The following is a 25,973-nucleotide window of genomic DNA, read 5'->3' as shown; positions in this document are numbered from 1 at the left end:
TAAACTTAGCTAACAGGTATATGAAAAAATGTTCAATATCACAAATCCTCAGAGAAACACAAATCAAAATCATGAGATAACTACCTCACGTTTGCCAAGATGGCTATGACTACAACAAAAATCAAAAAAAAATAAGAAATGTTGGCAGGGATGTGGAAAATTGGAACCACTTTACAGTATTGATGGAATATAAAATGTTGCAGACCCTGTAGAAAAGAATATAGAGGTTTCTCAAGAAAATTCAAAATAAAATTATCATACAATTCTGCAATCCCACCTTTGGGACATATCCAAATAATTAAAATCAAGATCCTGAAGTGATATATGCACTCCCATGTTCATTGCAGCTTTATCACAGTACTCAAGACACGAGAACAACCTAAATGTTCATTGACAGATGAATGAATGAAGAAAATAAAGTATGTGCATACATAGAATATTACTAAGAGTTAAAAAAGAAAAAAACCTTCTATGTGCAAAATCATATAAAACATGATTCTAATTTCAGAAATGAGCCACAGAAAAACAAAAGTATTACATAATTTCACTTACAACAGGTATTTAAAATAGTCAAACTCATATAAACAGACAGTAAATTAGTAATTTTCAGGTACTGAAGAAGGAGTAGAGAGGAGTTGCTTTGCAGTGGCTATAAATGTTCAATTGTTCAAGATAAATACATTCTAAAGCCCTGTACAATATGTTGCCAGTAGTTTACAATACTGTATTGAGCCTTTAAATTTTTGTTTTAAGTTGTATCTCTTTGTTTTGTAAGGTAGACCTCATAGTAAGCATTCTTAACATAAACAAAAACCACAAATTTCAATACAAAATAAAGAATTTCAGCTAACAAATGGAAAGGAATGATTGAATTAAAATAGTGCTATTTTGTAGTCCCTAGTGAACAAACAAATGCAATAATCAATAGTGACTACTAAAGTGTTAGGTGAAAAATTGATGGGGAACTCCATGATGGATGAATCAGGTCAGCCATTTAAACCTACTGATCAATTTTACCACCTTAATAAAGGGACATCAGACATGATGTACTTCCTGACATGATGTGATGGGAGGATTCAACATTCCTAATAAAGTATTCTTGTCAACATATCAAATATGGATATGATCAAGCCTCTATGCCTAAGCATGACTTATGGGAAGCAAAGGGTTAGAGACAAGCTTTAAGACATATCATGGAAATGCACTGAACAAAATCCAGATTGTGGAAAATCCTGTATGATAAATAACTCAGTGACTTTAACAAAGTACAAAACAGAAAAATAGAGGAAGACAAACATCTATAGTTTCAAGAAAATGTTAATTTATATTAAGCAAGTACAATCTGATGATCTAGATTTGATCTTGATTTAGGTAGACTTTATACATATATAGTATATATAGATATATGTGTGTGTGTATATGTATGTGTATACATAATGAATTTGATGTTCACGAGTATTTGACTTGAAGTCAATTTTTTGCTAATGTTTAATAATGGGATGATAACATCTAGCAATATATCTTTCAGAATTACATAGAAATGTTTATAAGATGTCTGTCATTTGATGCAAAGTGACCCATGAAGGTGAGTGACAACTGTGAGTATAAATAAATGAAATCTGCCCATGTGTCATTAATTATTGACACTGAGCCTGCATGATGGGAACAGGAAAGTCCACTCTGTTATTTCTTCTACTTGTATGTATATTTTTAAATGTGCATAATAAAATTCTAAACTATGAAAAATATTAAAACAGAATTAGACAAAATATATTTCTGGGCTTTTGACCATGTTGCATTAAATATACTCATAGATTAATTTAAGCTGTTTAACTTTCCAATACAAAAGTTTAAATTCTTCTCCATTCTGCACCTCAGTAACATTTGTGATATCACTGTTACTTTTGTTCCTTTTTATTTTTCCATAGGTCCTCCATATTTCTTATGCTTAGAGTTAATTTATATTTGCAAGAAATTTTTTAGCTTTGTTAATTTATAAATCTGTTCCTGTTTTACTAACATTTTGAAAACAAATAGGAAGCAATTGCTTTTATACACTTTGTAAACTTCCGAATTCTAGCCTCTTTCTTGTCCTAATAACTTTTCAGGTAAATCTCTTAGATATTTCAGGTAGACAATCCATAATTGACAAATAAAAATGATTTTCTCCTATGTTTAAAAATATATATGTCACGTGTTTTACTGAAAAGGTTGATGCCCTTCAGTTGTTTCCTGAGATCCTTACTTTGAGAGATCTTTCCATCTTAAAGAAAACAAAGACTTGTATTATGTTCCTGTCAATCTTGGCACTTTCAGTATTCCATATTAGTAACTCATAGATGAATATATATGATGAATCTGCATAGTGATTAATATTCTCATCTCATCCTACCACCCATTACAGTTCAGAGAACACCATCAATAGCTAATAGTTTGGAAGTCTACCCCCAACTATATCAAAATACTTGCATCATTCCTAACTAGGAGATTAGATAAGATACTCTTGTCTTGGTTCTTATTCCAGCCTGATGAAATAAGTTAATTAAAAGGAACTGAGATTGTGCCATGTCATAAAGTGAAAGTCAGAAAGGCTATTAGGAAAACTGACCCAAAAAAGCTCAATCTCAAAACATCAAGACGAGTTTCCTTACTATAAGGATAACATCTGTAGAGAAGTTACATTATCATTCCAGAAGACATTTTGGCTTGACTATGCATAGCACATCTGGGAATTGTCTGCTTGAAACCTTTGGCTAGAAGCAATATTTGATGGCCTCAAATTGATTCTGATATTGAAAAGTCTAAAGGAAATTAGTATATGCCACATGCCAGGCTGCTTGGCATAACTTCCTAATTTTCCTATGGGTAAAGACCAACAATTTTGGATCTGAGCTCCACATTGATTTTCCATTATGAGATAAAAACTTTTTCCTTCAGTGTACTACATTCCACAATAACTTCAAGTGCTTTTACCTCTACCTCAGGCCTCTGTGGTGACAATGTGACTCCGTGCCAGTTCCTTGTAGTATACATGCTGCCAGACACAATTATTTCTGACAACAGGTCCACAGTTGTCTCAGTCAAGTTACAGTACTTGTGGACAAGGATCTTACCCAAGCTGTCACTATTGCACTTCATCTATTTTAACAAATGTTCACTATGAAAGTGTGGTGTAAACTACCAAAGACTCCTTGAAGTGGAGATTTTCAGATACTTACCAATAATGCTCACTTGGATTTTTATTGCCCAAAATGTTATGAGTGTTCTCTAAGAGGGCCTAGGTCATGGTGGATACTAGTTGGGCTAAGTTTTATGATCTGACAACCATCTCTACTGAGAATTTATAAAATGAAGGAGTATTCTAGCTGCTGCTAAGGCTAAATATATTAATGACTCATTTTTAAAAATTGTTTTTATCACAATAGTTTAGCTTTGCTAGGATTAAATTCTTGCTCTGGCTAACTGGGTGTAAATACTGTCATTTCTGGGAAGTCACAGGCATACTGTGCTTTTTTTTTCATGACAGCTCACTATTCACATTATAAGAAGTTTTTTAATCAGTATGACATACTAGATCATAAATCTTATGCATGTGTCTTTTCTCTTAATTCTACTTCCAGCACCTAGAATGTGATAGCACAATGTAGACTCGGGGCCAGATTTCAGTCTGTTAAGTGAGGCTTCTTCAAGCTGGATTCTGAAGCCATCCCTCTTCTCACTCTATTGTGGGCAAGCTCTTTTTTGTTTTATTTTTAAATCTACAGATATTCTAGGTAGGTCTTCAGTGAAAGCCCACTTAAGTCACATAAGGTGAGTAAAAATATAACAGTAAATACCTTCAAAGCAGAAGTTTCTCCCCAAATTACCCAAGCACCTACTGACAAACACTGCAAATAAGGATTTATTTTCTGTACCTCCAAGTTTTCTACATTTAGACACAAATAAAAGTGCCCTCTGAGTAGAATTTCTCAGGTTTAAAGGTAATGAAAGGGCAGTGAAAATCTACCTGGAGTGACTCATAGTTGAATAGAGACTGCAAATGGTAAAAAGCATCCTGGTAAAGTAACCCAAAGTATGATTGTTCTTTTTTTTAAATTAATTTTATTGATACATTTTAGGTATACAATATAATGACATTCATCATTGGAAATTTGCACCTTTACATAATCTCTCCCGGTTCTTATTTTTTCCCCATTTCCCTGCCCTCCTTTCAACCCCTCCATCCCTCCCTATTTGCAAAGACTTTGTTTCCATTTTTTCATTTTCTCATATTAATCCCATTCCCTTCTTTCCTTTCCCCTACCCCTCCAACTTCTCCTTGCCTTTGCCCTTTTTCTTCCTATTTCACATTATCTATTATACATTTTAGTCTTTATTTACACTTTCTGTTCCTCACACTAGAGAAGCTATTCTGTAATTACATGTGTGTCCTATTTATTTCACTTAAGAGTATTGCCTCAATGTGCATCCATTTAGCTATAAATGTCTCTAATTTCTCAGTTTTATGGCTGAGTAGTACTCCAGTTTATTAAAAAAAAAAAAAAACATTGTCTTTATCCAGTCTCCAGCTGATGGGCAATTGGGCTGTTTCCAGGTTTTACCTATTACAAATTGTGCTGCTATGAACATGGGTGCACATATATCACTGTGGTATGATTCTTTTCATTCTTTGCGGAAGATACCCAAGAGGGGAATACCTGGGTCAAATGCGACTTCCAGTCCTAGTTCTTTGAGGTATCTCCATACTGATTTCCACAGTGGTTGTACCACTCAACACTCCCACCAGCAGTGGAGCAGGGTTCCTCTTTCCCCACAGCCCCGCCTGCATTTGTTATTGATTGATTTCACCATAGCAGCCATTCTTTCTGGAGTGAGGTGGACTCTCAGCGTTGTTTTCATCTGCATCTCTTGAATGACTGTGATGTTGAACATTTTTTCATATGTTTATTTGCTATTTCTACTTCTTTGTCTGAGAAATGTCTGTTCATTTCAGATGCCCGTTTTTGGGTTGGGTCTTTAAATTTAGGAGGTCTTATTTTTTTAAGTTCTTTATAGATTCTAGATAGTACACCTTTGTCTGAGGAATAGCAGGTGAAAATTTTTTCCCACATTGTGGGTTGTCTCTTCACACTGCTGGTGGTTTCTCTTGCTGTGCTGAAGCTTTTTAATAAGAAGAGATCCCACTTGTTGACTGTTTGTGCCAGTTCACAGGCAACTGAGGTTTTGTTCATAAAATCTTTTCCTACTAATGTCTTCAAGAGTTCTACCTAACCTCAGTTTCAGCTAGTTCAGAGTTTCTGTTTTAATATTTAGATCTTTAATCCATTTCAATTTTAGTTTAGTGCATGGTGAGAGATATAGGTCTAGTTTTAATCTTCGGCAAGTTGAAACCCAATTTTTCCAGCACCAATTATTAAAGAGTCTATCTTTCCTGCAGTGAGGGTGTTTGGCTCCTTTGTCAAAGATGAGGTGGCTGAGTGTGTCTGGCATTGTTTCTGCATCTTCTAATCTATTTCACTGATCCTCAGGTCTGTTTCTTTGCCAGTACCATAGTTTCAAGTTAGGGATTGTGATACCACCTGCCATGTCTCTGTTACCTAGAATTGCTTTTGCTATTCTAGGTCTCTTCTTGTTCCAAATGAATTTTTGGATTGTTTCTCAAGGTCCCTGAAGTATGATGCTGGAATTTCATTTGGGATTGCATTGAATCTGTATAGCAGTTTTGGAAGTATGGCCAATTTCACTATATTTGCTCTTCCTACCCAGGAATAAGGAATGTCTTTCCATTTTCTGATCTCTTCTTCAATCTCTCTTTTCAGAGTGCTATAGTTTTCAGAGAAGAGGTCTTTGATTTCTTTTGTTAGGTTGATTCATAGGCATTTCAGCTTTTTTCGTGCTATTGTGAAAGGAATTATTTGCCCTGTTTCTCTCTCACTGAGTCTGTTGTTCATGTAAAGGAAAGCTATTGGTTTTTGTGTGTTAACCTTGTCTCCAGCTACGTTACTGAATTTGGTTTATTAAGTCTAGAAGACTTTTGGTGGAGTTCTTGAGGTCTTCTATAAAGAGTATCATGTCATCTGCAAATAAAGACAATTTGACTTCTTCATTTCCTGTCTTTGTGCCTTTTATTTCTTTCTGTTGTCTAATTGCCATGGGTAATGTTTCCAAATCTATACTGAACAGGAGTGGTGATAGTGGGCATCTTTGTCTTGTTCCTGATTTTATTGTGAAGGATTTCAGGTTTTGACCATTTAGTATGATATTGGCTGTTGGTTTTTCATAGATGACTTTTTATCAGATTGTGGCAGAGACTGTCTATTCCAACTTTTTGTAGGGTTTTTATCATAAGTGCTTGTAGGATTTTGTCAAATGCTTTTTCTGCATCATTTGAGTTGATCGTATGGTTTTTGTCTTTGGCTCTGTTGATATAGTGTATTACATTAATTGATTTCCATGTGTTGAACCATCCCTGCATCCCTAGGATGAATCCCACTTGGTCAGGGTGTATAATCTTCTTGATGATCTTCTGCATTCTATTTGCCAGTATCTTATTAAGGATTCTTGCATCTATGTTCATTAGTGAGATTGACCTATAGTTCTCTTTTTTGGTTGGATCTTTCTCTGTTTTGGGGATCAAGGTGATGCTTGCTTTCAGGAATGAATTTGGGAGTATTGTTTCCATTTCAATTTCATTGAAGAATTTAAATAGTAGTGGCAGTGCTTCCTCTATAAATGTCTTGTAGAATTCAGCAGTGAAGCCATCGGGACCCAGGCATTTCTTAGTTGGTAAGGTTTTAATTACAGTTTCAATTTCACTGATCGATACTGGGTTGTTTAGAATTTTTAGGTCTAGGGCTGGGGATTTAGCTCAGTGTTTCTGCCGCCTGCCTCACAAGTGCAAGAACCCAAATTCAATCCTTGGTACCAAAAGAAAAAAGAAGAATTTTTAGGTCTTCTTCATTCAACTTCGGTAATTCATATGTATCTAGGAATCTGTCCATTTCTTCTGTGTTTTCCATCTTACTGGCATATAGGTTCTGGAAATAGGTATTGATGATCCTCTGGATTTCTGCTGGGTCTGTTGTAATTTCACTGTTTTCATTCCTAATTGCATGGATTTGGGCCTTTTCTTTCCTTTTTCTGACAAGGATGGCTAAAGGTTTGTCAATTTTGTTGATTCTTTTGAAGAACCAACTCTTGGCTTCATTGATTTTTTGTATTATTCTCTGTCTCCATCACATTGATTTCTCCTCTGATCTTTATAATTTCCTCCCTTGTATGAGCTTTGGGGTTATCCTGCTCTTCTTTTTCTAGAAGCTTGAGGTGCAGCATCAGGTAGTTTAATTGGGCTTGTTCTGTTTTCCTAATATGCATATTCACTGCTATGAATTTCCTTCATAAGACTGCTTTCATTGTGTCCCATAGATTCCGATATATTGTATTTTCATTGTCATTTAATTGAAGGAACTGTCTGATTTCTTCTTTAATTTCCTCTGTGACCCATTAGTTATTCAGAAGTGTGTTGTTCAATTTCCATGTGTTTATGAAATTTTTCCAGTTTCTTTTGCTATGGATCTCCAATTTCATCACACTATGGTCTGATAATATACAGGGGATAACTTCAATTCCTTTGCACTTACTTAAACATGTTCTATGTGTGAGTATGTATTGTATTTTGGAGAATGACCCATGTGCAGCTGAGAAGAATGTGTATTCTGATTTTGTGGGGTGGAAGACTCTGTAAACATCTGTTAAGTTCATTTGTTCAAGAGTTTGATGGAGTTGTAGTATTTCATTACTTATTTTTAGTCTAGTTGATCTATCTATTTGTGACAGTGGGGCGTTGAGGTCCCCCACTACAATTGTATTAGTGCATATATGACTTTTCATGTCCATTAGTATTTGTTTTATATAGTTGGGTGGACCAGTGTTTGATGCATAGATATTTATGATTGTCATCTCTTCCTCTTGGATTCTTCCCTTTACAAGGATGTAGTGTCCTTCTTCATCTCTCTTAATCAGTGTTGGTTTGAAATCTACTCGATCTGCAAAGAGGATAGCTACTCCTGCTTTTTTTCGGGTTCCCGTCACATGGAGTATTGTTTTCCACCCTTTAACTTTCAGTCTATGAGTTTCCTTTGGAATTAAGTGTGTTTCTTTTATGCAGCATATTGTTGGGTTTTGCTTCTTGACCTATTTTGCCAGTCTATTTCTTTTGATTGGTGAATTGAGACCATTAACGTTGATGGTTATAACTGAAACGTATTGACTCGTCATTGCCATGACTTTTTCTTTTTGTTGGGTTCTCCCCCTTTACATTTAACTTCTTGTCATGCCAGATGGGTTCATTCTGCTTTGTTTCCTTGAGTTGTGATCCTCAATGTCTGTTCCTAGGTATTGTGTAAAATTCATTGGAGTGCTGGTTTGGTATTCACGAAGTTCCTAAGGTGCTCTTTGTCATGAAAGTATCTTATTTCTCCATCAATTTTGAAAGATACTTTTGCAGGGTATGTCAATCTGGGTTGGAGGTTGTTTTCTTTTAGGGCTTGGAATATGTCACTCCAAGCTCTTCTTGCCTTGATGGATTGTGTTGAGAAGTCTGCTGTGATTCTGATGGGCTTTCCTTTGTATGTGATTTATTTCTTTTCTCTGACTGCTTGGAGAACTTTATTCTTCTGTTGTGTTTCTGGAATCTTAACAATTATATGCCTATGTGTAGATATTTTTTGATCAAGGCTATTTGGAGTCCTATATGCCTCACTTATCTGTATGCCAAGCTCTTTTCCCCTGCTTGGGAAGTTTTCTGGCATTATTTCTGTGAAGAGATTTTTTATGTCATCTGCACTCTCTCCTGTTTCTTCATTGAGCCCAATCAGTCTTATGTTATTCTTCTTCACATCATCTAGCAGCTGCAGGATTGATTTCTCATGTTCCTTTATAATTTTGAAACAATCTTTCTTTTCCTGGTCACTGATTGCAATCTTATCTTCTATATCTGAAATTCTGTCCTCCCATTCGCTCATTCTGCTGTGTAGACTTTCAATGGAGTTTTTCATGTCCTGGAAATCTATTTGCATCTGGTTTATGGATTCCATTTGTTTCTTATGTTGGGATTCCATTGTGTTCTTGAGCTCCTCTCTAGATTTATTAATCATGTCTTGCACTAGGAGCACAATTTCTCCTGTTATCTGAGAAATTATTTCTGATTTCATTTTTTTCCAGATCCCCTTTTGTTGCCAGTTCAGTGTGTCCAGGTGGTTGAGTATCAGAGTGTTCCATCTCATTTCCCTTTGGGGTTGCTGTAGGTGATCTGGAAGTCTGGTTTTGAGTCTTATTTACATGTTTTCTCATTTTGACTGGGGCTGGGGGCTGTTAGCCCCTGCAGGGATTACCTCCTCTGAGCTGGGTGAGGTGGGACAGGGGCGGGGTGCAGTGGTAGGGATGGTGACCCAAAAGCCCTTTCCTCTGGGCTGGGAGCAGCGGGAGGGATGGTGGCCTGGAAGCCCCTTCCTCTGGACCAGGAGCAGTGGGACGACTGCTCAGAAGCCCCTACCTCTGGGCCAGGAACAGCGGGACTCAGTACCTTGGTCTGGTGGTCTGGTGTCATCTGCATCTTTGTAGTGTGGAACCAGGTGGCTGCCTGTCTGCAGCGGGGTGACTCAGTGTCTTCTGCATGACTCAGGACCTCGGCAGGGCATGCACAGACCTTCCTGTGTGCAGCAGGCTGATTTGGCATGTTCTGTGTGATTCAGGACCTTGGTAGGGCATGGGCAGAACTGCCTGTCTGCAGAGGGGTGACTCGGCGTCTTCCATGTGACTCAGGACCTCAGTAGGGCGTGCACAGACCCTTCTTTGTCTCTCTTAATCAGTGTTGTTTTGAAATCCACTTGATCTGCAACGAGGATAGCTACTCCTGCTTTTTTGGGGGGAGGGGGTTCCTGTCACATAGAATATTGTTTTCCACCCTTTAACTTTCCATCTGTGTGTTTCTTTTTGAATTAAATGTGTTTCTACTATGCAGCATATTGTTGGATCTTGCTTCTTAACCCATTCTGCCAGTCTATTTCTTTTGATTGGTGAACTGAGACTGTTAACATTGATGGTTATAACTGATACATAAATATTTTTCCTTTTCATGACTTTTTCTTTTTGTTGGATTCTCCCCATTTGTGTTAAATTTCTTGTCATGCCTGATGGATCCATTCTGCTGAGCTTCCTAGGGTCGTGATCCTTGTTATCTTTTCCTAGAATATTGTCTAAAATTTTTTGCAGTGCTAATTTGGTATTCATGAAGTTCCCTAGGTGCTCTTTGTCATGAAAGTATCTTATTTCTCCATCAATTTTGAAAGATAATTTTGCAGGGTACATCAGTCTGGGTTGGAGGCTGTTTTTCTTTAGGGCTTGAAATACATCACTCCAAGCTCTTCTTGCCTTGAGGGTTTGTGTTAAGAAGTCTGCTGTGATTCAGATGGGCTTTCCTTTGTATGTGATTTGTTTCTTTTCTCTAACTGCATGTAGAATTTTTTTCTTCTGTTTGGTTTCTGGAATCTTAATAATTATATGCCTATGTGTACATTTTTTTACATTCTTTTAGGGCTTGGAATATGTCACTTCAAGCTCTTCTTGCCTTGATGGTTTGTGTTGAGAAGTCTGCTGTGATTCTGATGGGCTTTCCTTTGTATGAGATTTGTTTCTTTTCTCTGACTGCTTGTAGAATATTGTTCTTCTGTTGTGTTTCTGGAATCTTACCTATTATATACCTATGTTTAGTTTTGTTTTGTTTTGTTTTTGATCAAGGCTATTTGAGGTCCTATATTCTTCACTTATCTGTATGTCAAGTTCTTTTCCTGTGCTTGGGAAGTTTTCTGTCATCAGTTCTGTGAACAGTTTTTTATGTCATCTGCACTCTCTCCTGTTTCTTCATTGACTCCACTCAGTGTTATGTTATACTTCTTTGCATCATGTAGCAGCTGCTGGATTGATTTCTCATGGTCCCTTACTATTTTAAAGAAATTTTTCTTTTCCTGGTCACTAATTGCAATCTTATCTTCTATATTTGAAATTCTGTCCTCACATTGGCTCATTCTGCTGTGTAAACATTCAGAGGAGTTTTTAATCTCCTGGAAATTTTTTTGCATCTGTTTATGGATTCCATTTATTTCCTATGTTGGGATTCCATCATGTTCCTCAGCTCCTCTATTTTTTTATGTGTCCTCTCTAGATTTATTAATCATGTCTTGCACCATGGGCACAATCTCTGCAATTAACTGCAAAATTATTTCTTATTTCATTTTTTCCAGATCCTCTTTTGTTGCCAGTTCAGGGAGTCCATGTGGTTGAGTTTCAGATTGTTCCATCTCGTTTCCCTTTGGGTTTGCTTTAGGTGATCTGGAAGTCTGGTTCTGAGACTTGTTTACATGTTTTCTCATTCCCTGGGTTGAGGGCGGGGGGGTGCTGTCATCTTCAAGGCTCACCTCCTTTGAACTTTGGGCACCTCTTTGTTCTTTATACTTAGTATATACTTTGCCTTACACTTTCGTGCTGAGTAACACAGATTTGTGAATCAGCTTCAGGGATTCCTTCCAGAGAGTCTTAAGCAGGAAGTATTTCCTCTTGAGAGTCTTACCCATTAGAAGTATTTCCTCTTGAATCAGCTTAACATTTCTTGTTAACACAAATTGAATATGCATTACCTGTTACAAGGGGAAACTTAGAGATGAATGAGATTCTACAATCTCTGAGTTTAAAGAATATTCTGTTGGGGAGATATACACAAGTATATATCAAAATTATAACTGTATTTATATAATTTATGTATATAGTATACACAGAATGTGTTTTATGAAAAAAAATCACCAAAACTCCTATGAAGAATATATAATTCAGATACATCTTATAAAAGATATCATCAGACAGAAACTAAGGGAAGTCTATTGTAATAACAGAGGGTGGTATTTGTGATGATTTAAGGCCTGATAGAACAGAACTTGTTCAGAGAACCATAAATACTTTGGTGTAGCTTATTCTACGTTGCATAGTATTTTGAATAGTGAGTGGACACAATAGCAAACAGGTGGAGTTGGACAAATTCTTCAGGATCTTTGTTTCAGACTGTATCAACTGTCCTTTAACAGCCCCATCTAAACCATCTGCTAACATGACCCTGCCAATTTCACTGCTACCCTCAACCCTCCACCAAATCTGACTGGACTCATGATGATTGCCTCTTCCCAGAAAACCAATTCATAAGCTAGATAGGAGGTGGTCCAGTTAAAAAGGTCAGAGTTTTCTTATTTGTTATTTTAAAGTGAGACTTATCTAAAGAATGACTTGGCTTGCAAAACTAAGAGAGTCATGAGATAGTGTGGGGTGATTGAGGCTATTATGGAAAACTCATTCCACAGAAAGAAAAACCATGCATAAACTGGAGATCTGAGACAGAACAAAGATGAACAGAAGATTCACAATACAAATGGAGTTGAGCAGGTTGGCAGGAGCACTGGAATGAAGCTATGTTTGGTTCTTTTTCTAACAGGGCTCTTATTTTTTTCAAGATCTAATTGTTTGGCTTTATCTAACAACATACCGAACCTAATCAGAAGGACTTTGTGTGCTTCATGAAGATAAGTTTGCTTGCTAAATGGACATCACAGTGAGGTATTTGTGTGACTTAAGCACCAAAGCAATGTAACCAAATGTGTAACAGTGTTTTGAGAAGAGGGTAAGATGTTATGGAGTATACTTTTATACCATTCCCCTAAAGATTCACTAAATCTCAAATGAAAGAAAGGTAATAATTATTTTCTGTTTACCTTGTCCCATGGGGTGGAATAACTTGCTATTCAAAAGATCATGTTAGCCACATGGGAGAGAGACTTCATGTACTAGAATATTAGTAATCCTTCTTTTTCAGAGACAATAATTTGCATGTTTCAGTGGCTTTGAGTAGATAAACCTGAATAATTCAACATCAATAAATAGTAGGAGAAACTTAAAAGAATTGTTTTGCCTAGTATAAAGAATGTGATGCATTAAATTCAAGTTAATGAAAAAGTTGTAGAGCTGCCAAATTACTAATGGGGACCACCTTTGAATGGTTAGACCATGGTGTCTGTGTGTTGCAATAAATATGCATTACTGCTATAATGGTAGGGACAAAACTGTAAAGAAGAGCTGAAGATGTATTCATTTCCATTTTATCTAAAAAATAAATTTTAAGTTCTAGTTGTCTGGTTAAACCTACATGTGGCTAGGAAGAATGCAATCTATACAATCCACTACTGTTTTTCCCATGACACAGAGACTTTGACTTGGCCTTAAGACAGGATTATAAGTCACAGACCTTAGTGTCAAAGGAGCTAGATTCCATTCAAAGATCCTATTTCTGCATCATATTATAATTAAACCAGTTATTATCTCTCTAGGTTCAGTTTTCTGATCTGTAAAATATGGCTTGGACAAAATAATTTCAAAATCCTTAATAATTCTGTGAGTGTTTTATAGCCTTTATATCACTATTACTTAGTATCACTACAGTATTTTCCAAGTTTAACTTGAACAGCCTGTCTGCCACTTGAAATTATGGAGGACCACTCGAGTTTTAAAAGTATCCACAAAAAATATACAAAGCTTAAGAAACAGAACTAATAGTTTGAATATATGATAACATGTTGCATTGTTTTGGTTTCTTTAGGAAAAAGTCTAAAGTATCTCAAAAGGAAAACACCAAGCCTCAAAATTATATACACCAAGGGCCGGGGATTTAGCTCAGTGGTTTCGCCGCCTGCTGCGCAAGCGCAAGGACCTGAGTTTGATCCCCGATACCAAAAAAAAAAAAAAAAAAAAAAAATTATACACACCAAACCAAATAGATATGCAGGCCTTTAACAAAATACTATAAAAATGAAAATATATAGAATCAATGTAAGCTGTTGACTTTAAGTAAAATTCATGCCTCAAATATAGCAAATGACTAAAAAAAACAATTTATATTATGATATGATACCTATTACTTGTTTTTGAATACAGGGTCATCAGGGTTTGAATACAAGGTTATCAGAATGTAAAAATTTGGATCATAAATAAATGGTTGCCTATTTGAAATATTATATTTACTTGTAAAGTTCTAGTTCCTAGGAATACACACACACACACACACACACACACACACACACACACACACACACACTGAAGACGGCCCTTCCTTCGAAACTCGAGATTCACACCAGGGCCCGGAGCGATGCAATCCAGCCGTTCTCAAGGAGGACCCTGATTACTGGTTCCTGTCCAATGAGAACATCCTGGAGTACAAATACTGCAGGCAGAAGCTGGCCGAGGCCCAGCAAGGGAGCCAGACCGGGCAGGCGCTGACCTGAAGCCGGCCCTGGCTAAGCACGCTGTGCAGGCCATGCTGTACGCGCGAGCTGTACAGAGTCTCAAGAGGAGACTGCTCCCAGGCCAGTGGCTGTGCTTGCTCCACTCCCAGGGCCTCCTCAGCTGGAAGGGCAGGCGGGAGACCACGGGGACCCAGACGCTCCTGTCCTCGGGCACCAGGCTGAAGCTCCTTGGGCGACAGCCCAAGCTGCCTCCCACCAGAGGGGAACTGCACTGCCAAGAACTGCCCGCCAGACCCTACCAGTGCCCCTCGGGACACCAGCCCTGCCCCCAAGTCCTTCAAGCCTGTGGGAGCCTATGCTGCTGCTGCCGAAGCAGGGACATCTGCCCCCTGCAACCCTTCTGACCACATTGACTCAAAGACCATGGAGACTGCAGAGAAACTGGTCAGGTTCGTCGCCCAGGTCGGAGCAGAGATCGAGCGGTTCAGCACAGAGAACAGCGCGGACAACCCGGACCTGTGGTTTCTCGACGACCAGAACAACTCTGCATTCAAATTCTACCAGAAGAAAGGGCTGGAACTGTGTCTTTCCATCCAGTTCACATTGTCGCCTTTAACCCTGCCCGCCGGGGGTGCAAGCCAAAGTGGGGACTCTGAGGAGAGCCCCAGAGGCACCTTAGAAGGGGCAGGGGAACCGAACCGGAGGACCAGGGCCCTGCGCAGGAGGTGGAGCTGGGGAGCCCCGAGGTGATCCAGGACGCGGACAAGGAGGACACGGACGGGGCTGCTGCCCATGGAGCCGCCAGGCCAGGAATGGGAGCCTCCGAGGCGGGGGTCGCTGAAGGCCACCCTCTCTCTGATGGCCTCCCTGGTGAGGCTGCTGAAGATGACACGGCCACAGTTCCTGGCCTTTCCCGGATCACCGCAGGCACCTGCTTCCCCCGGAAGAGGATAAGCAGCAAGTCCCCGAGAGTCAGCATGATTCCGGCACCCAAACGGATGTGCCTCATCCAGGAGCCCCAAGTCCACGAGCCCGTCCGGATCACCTACGATAAGCCTCGGGGACGTCCCATGTCCAAAAAGAAGAAGCCCCAGGACCTGGACTTCACCCAGCAGAAGCTGACAGACAAGAACGTGGGCTTCCAGATGCTGCAGAAGATGGGCTGGAAGGAGGGCCTGCTGCAAAGGCATCCTGGAGCCCGTCAGCCTGAGAGCTGCCTCAGAGGGGGACGGCCTGGGCTCCGAAGGCCCGGAGCAGAAGGAGGACGCATTCGATGTCTTCAGCCAGCGGATGATGCAGATGTACAGACACAAGTGGGCCAACAAATAGGGCCCCCGAGAGGACGACGGGCATCTGACAGAGCCGTGCTCCCACCCTGGGTGTGACCTTCCCCAGCCTGTTTCCATCCCTGGGATCCCATAGGCAGTGTTAGTGATCTGGTCCTCGATCAAACCTAGAAGACGTTTGTGATGTTACCAAAAGGAAGATTCGTTTCCCAAGACTAAGAAGTTCTGAATGTTGTCCATCATTAGTGGTTGCAATAAATGTAGAGAAGACCCCATCCTCACCACCACTGTACACATATAACAAGTTCAGATTTTCCTAATATTTTTCCACCAAGTTATGATACAAATTTGAAGTAAAAAAATACATTTTTAAATCTGAAAATGTATTTTTAAATATAAGTGATAACTACTGATACAAGAAAGTGCAAAAATACATGCCAATTTTATTCAAGTTATAGTTTTAGGAGTTTTATGTTTTGTTTGTTTATTTGTTTTGTGTTTTGATACTGAGGACCAGTCCTTTTTTTATTTTTTATTTTGAGGATCTCACTAAGTTGTTATTTTTCCTATGCTAGGCTTGAACTTGCAATCCTCCTACCTCAGCCTCCCAAAGTGTTGAGATCACAGACATTCACCACCACACCTGGCTATGGTTGTTTTTTAAAAGAACATTTACCTAAAACTCTATTATCTTTATTTCAATATTTCCTCATTCTTTTGAGGAAATATTTTGCTCAAGTTAAAGACATTTACAGGTACTAAAAATGTTTACATTTGCAGTAAAAATACAAACATGAAATGGTAGAGAAAATTTAGCTTATAAGAACACAACAGCCTGTCAACCATTCTATTGCTACCAAATATATTTCCTTAATATCCTCACTTAATACATAATACACAAAACAGGTAGTTAAATTTTTCTCTAGCACTTTTGGAGGCTTCTGGCCTGCAGAACTATGAACTGGATAGACTAGGCTAAAATGAGGGGATGGGGAAACCTTACATCAGTGATGCTTCCAAGTTTACAAATAATTGAACAAATGAGGAGACATTTTACTTAAAGCTCACAGAAGAGTAAATGAAATATAAAGTCTTATAAAATCTGTACAGACAATAAAACTGAGTGTAAGAAACGTATGTCCCAGTTTCTTCTGATTTAAAAGTGTACAAGTAAATGTACACTCAGAGATCTTATAGTGATACTAGTGAAAGATTGGAAGAGACAGGTAACAAAGGAGGGCAACAACTCACTTTTTCAATTGAAGACCTTTGCCTCCCATTTCCATTCTTTGGCTGTAGTTCTAGTTTATATGGCAACTTTGCTGGTCTCTCCTTTAACCTCTGCCACCACCTGCCCTGCCTGAAATCTGCCAAGAGAAATTCATACCTGAAGCATTTCAGATTCACTGATTTATTCCTAATTGTATTGCCACCTCAAAACTCATATAATTAAAGTGAATACAAATGAGGAGAAAGGGGAACCAAGGTAGATGAACAATTTCTACAAATTTTTGGAAAATACAGATTGTATAATAGATAAATAAAATTAAAGAAACTACAACCTAAGAGCTTACTAGAGACCTTTTATTTTGCCCAAAAGTCTGAGACACCAGAAATAAAAATAACTAAAACTATGGGGGTTGGTTTAAAGTCTTCAGGAAGAGCTGCCAGACCTGCATCTTTATCACAAGGAACCAAAAATTGTCTTTCCTTTTTAGCAAAGCAAAGTTTATTTTCTGGTGAATTAAAACTTGAGAAGCTTGACACAAGTAAAGTAAGCACAGCAGTGCTGTTTACAATGAGAAGAAGGCAAATAAAATGAGGGTGTACATAATGACCATGAGGCCCTCAATACTCTTTCCCTAACTTAGTCTGAGAACACTGGCAGCAGATACCCAACTCCCATGCAGGAGTCTGGCAGTCTTCTCTGCTGGAAAAAAAAAAAAAAATCTACTAATATGCATACAGAGATTCCTTCATGAAAAAGAAAGCTCACTGTCTATTCTTATTAACATAAAATCCAAAGCCAAAACTGCCTACATACAAGGAACTTTCTATCAGCTTTTAGTGCCTTCCTCATTAATTTGAATAAACACACAAGAATCTCATTAGGTGAGAAAAGCTTCCAACACGAAAAAGGCAAAAATGAGCCGACTTCATTACCTTAGAGGAAACACTGACTCTGTGGCAGGCAGTAAGTATACTATCCCAAAACTCAAAGAAATATCCTCAGAGTAAGAAAAGATGTCACATCTGTAATAGTAACTTAAATACTATGTTATAAGAAAAGGGCAAAAAAAGAATAAGAAAGATGCTCATGGAACTAACAAATATGATCACTTAAACTGAGATGGGATAGAGAGCAAGAGTCAGCCCACTATTTCTGTAAAAAAGTCACATAATAAATATTCTGAGCTCACAGCACTTCAGAGTCTGACCTCTCCCTCTGCAGCACTGCTTAACCCACCAACACCATTGCTAGATTTGCTTGTGCCATTGTATGTTGATACCTGATCAAAATTATTAATTAATAAATAAAAGATTACAGCACAAAGCTGAGAAATCACCTTGAATATGAAAGGCAAGAGATTGAAAATAGGAAAGAAAAGCCAAAGAAAAAATCCAGGAAGTTCAAAATCTAGAATTCCAGTGAAAACAAAGAAAATGTCAAGAGGCAATTTTTAAAAAATACAATAAATGTTTATAGAATTGAGGGACATAATCCTCTAGATTTAAAAGGTCCAATGAGTCCCCAGCAATGAATGAAAAAAAGGACACAAAACAAATACATCCTAGTACAATCTTCATATACCTGGGAAAAGAAAGTATTATAAAAGCTTCCAGAAAAAATAACAGAGTATATTTTACAACAGATTGCAAAACAGAATCCAGTTTGATTCTCAACAGCCAAGGCAGTTAGGGAGGACAAAGATCATGAGGGAAAATGATTTATAACCCATAATTATATATATAGTGTCTATCCATCAGTAAACGTTATGGCTTATATCTAGATCTCCCCCACAACCCTCATACTGTCATAGGCGAGGCTTTGCAGAGGTGGCAGGATCTAGGGTGTGTGATGCTGGGATCAAGGAGGTGATGCTGGCATTGATTCAGGGTGTGATGCCAGGATTAAGGCTGCCACACCCTGTGTGTGAGTGCTACCTACCCTGTGGAGAGCCTGTATAGATTATGAGAGAAAGAGATTCACTGCTTGTCACTGCTGCTTCTTCAGTACTTTGCTGCTTTGCTGCCTTCTACCTGCCATGAACTGTTTCTCCTCTGAGATGCCCCTCTGCCATTCCACCCCGCCTTGGAGCCAGCCAACTATGAACTGAAACCTCTACAAACTGTGAGCTACAATAAACCTTTCCTCCTTTAACTTTCAGTGTTGAGTATTTTGCCTCAACAACAAGAAAAAGTAACTAAGACAGTAATGGTGAATTGACATTATTCATATATGAAATTTTAATTTTAGATATATTCTTATTTAGGAATCTATTAGTGGAGGTGGATCCAATTGAGTCATAAACTAAACACACAAAGACATGGGCTTCAAAAAATAGATATCCCACACTGCAAAACAGTGAAGGGAATTATTAAGTTAAAGAGTTATGATTGGATATGGGAGCAAAGGAATAAAGTGCTGCAGGAGGAAAAGATTACCTGGATATCTGGATTGTTTGGAAAACTCAGACATTTGATAAATCTATCAAAATTCTGGAAGTACGAGCACCAAGTACAGATATAACTATGCAAATATAAAAGAGGAAAGGGAAGAGAGAAAATAGGGAAAATTTTTAGCATCAAGGAAATGTAAACGTTCAATGAGAATGAAAACATAATAATCTAGTATACCACCTGATCCACAGTATCATTGTTTACATAGTCCTTGTAAGTTGCATGATGTCAATTATTCAACAATGTACATGTGAACCAGGGAGAATACATAGTACAAATATTTCAACATAAGAAAAAGAAATTAAAATATCAATAAAATTCAGAGATATTATAAGTAAATGCTAGCCAAAATAAAGTGACTGCCTCAGAAGAGAATAATTGATAAAGAAGTAGTAAAAAAGGAGCAAGAGTAGATGTTTTCAATACAAGCCTTTTCTCTGATTTTTAAATTATGTCTATAAAATCTAGCTGTCTGTGATCCCTTAGTATTTTATTTAATATTACCTATTAAATTCCAAGTACTCTGAGAAAGGCAGTACAATAAGTTAGCAAAGTTAGAAATTTAGGTAACCAAGAGGAGCCAATTTCAATTGGCATCTGAAAGGGCGGGCAATTTTTTAAGACTGAGTCCATAACTGTGGGTTTGGTATTAATTCTATGTAGTCAGGGTCATACTGGAATTGTAAGACACCCAGTTAATGACCAGAGAGTTGGAGAATTGATTGGTGTGGGAAAACAACTCACACTTTTAGTGTCAGGTGTGAAGTGCAGAGTGTACACAAAAAAATTGTTTGTTTGGTTTCTTTCTTTAGTTGTGATCAATGAAAACCACGAAGACAGATTACCTCCATGGGAAAAGTGTCATATGAGTTAGTGTCTACTTGCTCTCTATTCTCAAGGCCTCAGGAAGGGATTTCCTTATCATGCTTGTTATTTTTCTTCATAGTATCTACCACTAGTGGACATCTTAGTGTGTTACTATGGTATTTATTTTTACTATCTCATCAACAAGAAAGCAAGTTTTTTGATGGTAGGCATTTGTCTTATTCATTATTGCGGCCCTAGCACCAAGAACAGTCTAAAATCTTAATATACATTCATTGAACAAAAAGTGAATTTTCAATCTAGTACCCAAATAAGTTTTATTTTTGTTGAGGACTCCTAACATTTGCTTCTAGGGACTAAGTCAATTTGTGCTTGAATCTCAATTTTGCCACACAGGGGCTCCGCTGTTAGACACAAGTCTCTCAAGCATTCCCCCATATTCTTTCTTTTAATTAGATTTTTATTATATTGAAAATGTTTTCATCTATGTTAACATTCTGATGAATAAAATGGCAAAATTAAACAACATAGTGGAGGATCCCAAATAGAGAATATAAACCACAAATTGAGAACCAAAACCAATCAGACATTACATACTGAGGATTCCAGAATGAAAAAGAAAAAAAGATGCCCATAATTTTAAGGGACCTTTTAAATCAAGGAATGGCCACAGCCCTAAAATATTAACAATATAAAGGATTCTCCAGCTCAGCTTAAGTTAGTCCCAAAATATAATGTTACATTTTAGAAAAATATAATGACTCATAGGTTCCTATCCTCCTTAACTACATTACAAACCAATGCAGGATTTCTTGTCTCCAAGATGTTTAATAACTTTTAAGTATGCAGCTTAAAATTTTAAAAAATCTTGTTTCAGAAACAAAAACAGAATTAACCTATGGAAAATGTACCTCTTTATTACTAAGAAATCAGGATTTCTTTTATTTTTCTGACCTGGTGAATTGGTTATTTAATTCTTAATGCTGAAATATTTGCTGGAAGTCACACATTAAACTATACTAACACAGGCAGTTGAAGGTATAACACATAATGATTTAAATGTACAACACAAATTTTATTTTCTTAAATTTAGAATGCAGTAAGACAAATATAGCAAAATATTTGTAATGATACTATTTTTTTAAATATTAATTTTACATTCAAAGCATAGCCATCTATCCAAAGTAAAAGATCAAATATTAAGGTAGAAGTTTGGTTAAAGGGCTTTTAGTTTAAAACTCCCTTGTTCTGCTGTGAGAAAGTTGAAAAAATTTGGGGAAAAAATATATATAAATTTTACAGTGTGACATGGATGCCAAATGTTCCTTCATGGAATTTGTTTTAAATGAAAAGCTAGAAAACTGATTTTTCTCTATATAAACAACTACAAATGAATTTTGATTGCTGTTCTGTTGACAGGAATTTGTTGAGATGCTGTTAAAAGAACATCTCAACATCAATAGACAAATTAACACAATTTTTTAGTAAGAAACAATATCAAGTAATTGCTTTTGCTGACTGTAAGCACAAAACACAAATGTGATAGGAAGTGAAGAACAGAAATTCTGATAATATGAATATTAACCCCACATTGATTCATAGCACATTATTATTAATTCTTTTCCTAAACCTTACATTTAATCCATTAATGAATCCCCTATTAGTATAAACATAAATACATATTTCCCTTGAAGCTCTAGCACACATATTACTCAAAAGTTCTTCAAGTCTTAAGTTATTACCAGGAGTGAATAGTTACTCCAAAATACATTTGGAATAGATATCCTGCCTAAATTAATGAATGGACTTTTGCTTAACATTTATGCTATTAAAACTGACTCTTAGCAAATTAAATAATACAGTGAAGAAACAATCAAGTGCAGGGCATAAAACAAGCTATGGTCCAAATGACCTTATACTTCTCACAAATCAATGGCATTCAAAAATAGGAGGCCTCAGAGACACAAAGATCAAATGAAATGTTTGTTTAGGTCTTGATTAAAAGAAACTTTAAAGACTCATTATTAATTTTTATTAAGTGTAGTAATACTAGATGGTCTACTTAAAACATTCTTATTGTTTAGAAACACATACTGGTCCTGAGATTTCCTTTTAAAACACTAAAAATATATGCACGGATGTGGGAAGTAATGTGAGGTTATATGAAACAAAATTAGCAAAATATTTGTACTTGTTATACTATTCTCTCTATTTTTGTGTAGCTCTTTAAATTTCCCCTGTAAAAAAGCAAGTATTTCCATTAAAGTCATGCAGTCTTTTCATATACAGAAGTCTGTCACTCAGGTTGTACTTTAGGAGTTTGTTAGATATCCCTACTCTCAAATTTACCTTAGGGCTACCTCTGCAGGAAATGACAGTGAGGAATGCAATAAAACTGGGGAATATGGATTAATTCTGCTGTATAAATGTATCTGCAGGTGAGGGAGATGTGTTAGATAACCTTCTAAAGACTCATTCATTTGATATTTCCTTTCTCCAGAAAGCTACTGAGAGACCATTTTAATGTTATGACCTGGAACATTTCTCATGCATTTATCTAAGTGAGAGATGTTCAATTACAACCATATGTGATCAGACAAGGTTTTTAATGGAGCTCTCGAAGCAAGCAGATGGAAAACAAGTATATTTCAGAGAAGTGTTAATGTTTTGATGAAGATCAAAATATAATTATAAACATAGAAATGCATGTGAGTATTATAATCAACAAAAAATGGAAAATTTTGTGTGCCAATCTGACAACCCTATTTTATGATATGGTCACAAACATTAAGTTGTTTATAACATCCACATGGAATCCATTTGTTGGTGAAAGCAGCAAGTTAAGACACAGAATGTCAATGGTGCATGCTATTTAATAGTCATCATATTAAAATTTTACTAGACAGAGACTACTAAAAAAATCTTAATAACATTAGTAAATTTTGACTTGGCCTTGGCCATATAGAAAACTTAGGTAGACTTACAGGGAAATTAATTTTTCATAGGAACTCTGACTTCAGAAATATTTTATAATACTTTATTGTTTACAATGCACTTACATATTAATTATGGGAAATATTCACAAAGATTCACAGATTAAGTTTTATGAGTTCCATTTTGCAGATGAACACAATGAGACCTTGAGCAGTTTGGATAGAATCAGTTTCAAATTCGAAACAGAAGCTGACATATGCAATAAATGGTGTATGTTGTTATTTAAATCATCCTAGAAAGACATTTTGGTTTGACCAAACTTATTTTCTAGAATTCTTATTTCAAATTTTCCAATATGCAGTAATTACATAATTTTTCAATTTCATTTTTGATCAAACTTTTTGGCCCCACTGCCTTCTGATGCCACATGCAAAGATGTTAATCCCATCCAGGCCAACTGAACAGCAACATATGCTGCCAATGTATAACGCCTGATTCTACTAATCAGTTTATCACTTTCTGTTCAAAATAATATTTTTAAATACTTAAAACTATAACAGTGCTTTGAGGCCTAATATCAAAAAGATGTTTTGGGCTGGAGATTTAGCTCAGTGGTTTCACCACCTGCTGCGCAAGCACAAGAACCCAAGTTCGAACCCCGCTGCCAAAAACAAAACAAAACAAAAAGATGTTGAAAAAAATTAAAATCTCATAAAACACAATAAAGTGAGAGCCAAATCCAAACTTGATTCGATATATTGAACTTCTGATCCTACTTCCAAAACTTGATCAATAGAAACAGCCAGTAGCTTCACCATCCTTCAAGTTGTTTAGCCCATAGAATGAAGAGTGGTATTTAATTTCTCTCTTTATCTTATACCTCTGTTGCTAATTCATTAGAAAAATCCTGTTTTATCTAAAATAGATCCAGAAACTAATCAATCTCATCACTTTCACTGCCACACCAGTAGTAAGTACTATCACCTCTCTCCTAGACTGATACAACCATCTTTCTGGGATCTACTCTTGCCCCTTTAAAGTCAACATCAACAGAACCAGCAAGAGTGACTACCTTAGAAGATTTGGGCTGCTGTAATGAAAATACCATATGCTTGGTAGTTTAACAACAAATATTTATTTCTCACAGTTCTAGAGTCAAGAAACTTCAAAATCAAGGTACCAGCAGATTGCTCTTTTAGTGAGGGCCTGATTTCTAGCTTGCAGTCAGTTGCCTTCTCCTGTATCCCCATGTGGCCAAGGGCTGGTGGTGGGGGAATTGGGGCTAAGCTCTTTCATGTCTCTTCTTATCCTTAAAAGTCCACAAATCTCATCTTGAGGGTCCCAGCCTCATGACCTAATTACCTTACAAAGGTTCTATCTCCAAATACCATCACACCAGAGATTGGGTTGCAATATATTAATTTTGGAGGGATAAAAACATTCAATAAATACCAGTGACTCTTTTAATGAGAAACTTTATTATTTCTTAACTCTATACAAAATCTCAATTGCCTCCCCATTCCCTCCAGAATAAAAACCAATATTCTAGCAATAGCATAAAAAGCCCTTCATAACCCAATATGAACCAATCTGACTTCAATTCCAAGTATTCAACCACTTGGTCTCCCAGATCTAGAATCATTGCCCTCCTTGATGGTACCTGAACACATGACATGCTTCTGTCTTAGAGCCTTGCACTGGCCACTCCTCTTCTGTATATATTTAAGTCTCTCTATATATATAAGTGTTACAAGCTTATCTCTTTCAAGGGTTTGCTCAAGCCACTTTTTTTTTTTCCTTTGTACGGGGGATCAAACTCAGGGAACTTGCGCTTGCAAGGCAGGCAGCGGCACCACTGAGCTAAATTCCAGGCATCAAGCCACTTTCTTAATGGTCCTAACCATTCCATGCAAAATTGGACCTACCTCATTTCTTACACTCCCAATATTCCTTATGCTTTTCTATTTTCCATGGCTTGTGCTACCTATGAATAAACTATTTGTGTTTATTTTTTAAAATGTCTGACTTACTCCTTTAGAATGTAAGTTCCATAAGAGTGCAGACCTTTTTGTTTTGTTTTTTGTGTACAGATCTATTCTGAATATTCGTGCCTAATATATAATGGAAATTTAGGATACATGTTTGTTAAATAAATGAAATATCTGATGCCAGACATTCTGAAGACATCAGCACATTCTATTTCAATCCACTTTTCTAACTTTATATTTGACAGTTTGATTTCAGGTTGGATTGAAATTTGACATTATGTACTAAGATTTAATTTATTTATCCAATTTAAATAAAATACGTTTAGTATTTGAAGTACTATAACTGCAATAAAACAAGTGTTCCGATAGATGACACTATGTTTTAATAGTGAATAAATCATTAAGGTCCTAGATTCATTGGAGAAATTTAACCTGTCAGGCAGTTTATGGTTAGTTCTGTATGTGGTGTTAAGCCCAAAAAAGTTGCTAAAGATATAATGTATAATTTTGCCTCTGTTGAAAAGCAAGTCAGAAATAATCAGCTTGCTATATTCAACAAGAGAAAGGAGGATAAACTTTTAAAAGTAGACCAGAAATTATTAAAACCTTTTAGAACATTTTTTCTCTTTTTCTTTTAAACGCACATTTCAGGCCTTTGGAATAATTTCTTCAGTCGTGTGTACTATGACTTAGAATCATGTTAGTCTACTTTTGGGTTTCTGAGCTACAGTAGCTTCATGGATAATCTCATCATTACTTCAAACAATAGACAAGCTGGTGACACCACTTTAAGAGCTCATGCCAAAGTACAGGCCACACAGTGCTAGAGGCCAACCTAATTCAAGAATGGTTACTGATTACCACTGAGAGAGAGAGAGAGACAATGGTCAATATTAAGAGGTGTTGTCATTTACAAGAGCCAA

The 25,973-nt window shown here is 36.9% G+C and overlaps 1 protein-coding gene and 1 pseudogene across 11 annotated transcripts in view; one reads left to right on the top strand and one right to left on the bottom strand.

The window, feature by feature from the left end:
- The window catches only part of Ctnna3 (catenin alpha 3), a 1,794,873-nt gene that overhangs the window by 1,001,522 nt on the left and 767,378 nt on the right, over positions 1–25,973 (bottom strand). The window lies entirely within an intron of this gene.
- Positions 1,580–15,673, top strand: LOC147825594 (SURP and G-patch domain-containing protein 2 pseudogene; annotated as a pseudogene).

This window comes from Heterocephalus glaber, unplaced genomic scaffold, assembly GCF_053883595.1.
Source record: "Heterocephalus glaber isolate CG9 unplaced genomic scaffold, H.glaber_assembly_v1.0 deba00001497, whole genome shotgun sequence".
NCBI lineage: Eukaryota > Metazoa > Chordata > Mammalia > Rodentia > Bathyergidae > Heterocephalus > Heterocephalus glaber.
Note: the sequence above shows the minus strand (reverse complement) of the source record. Positions and strands in the feature narration are given on the sequence as shown.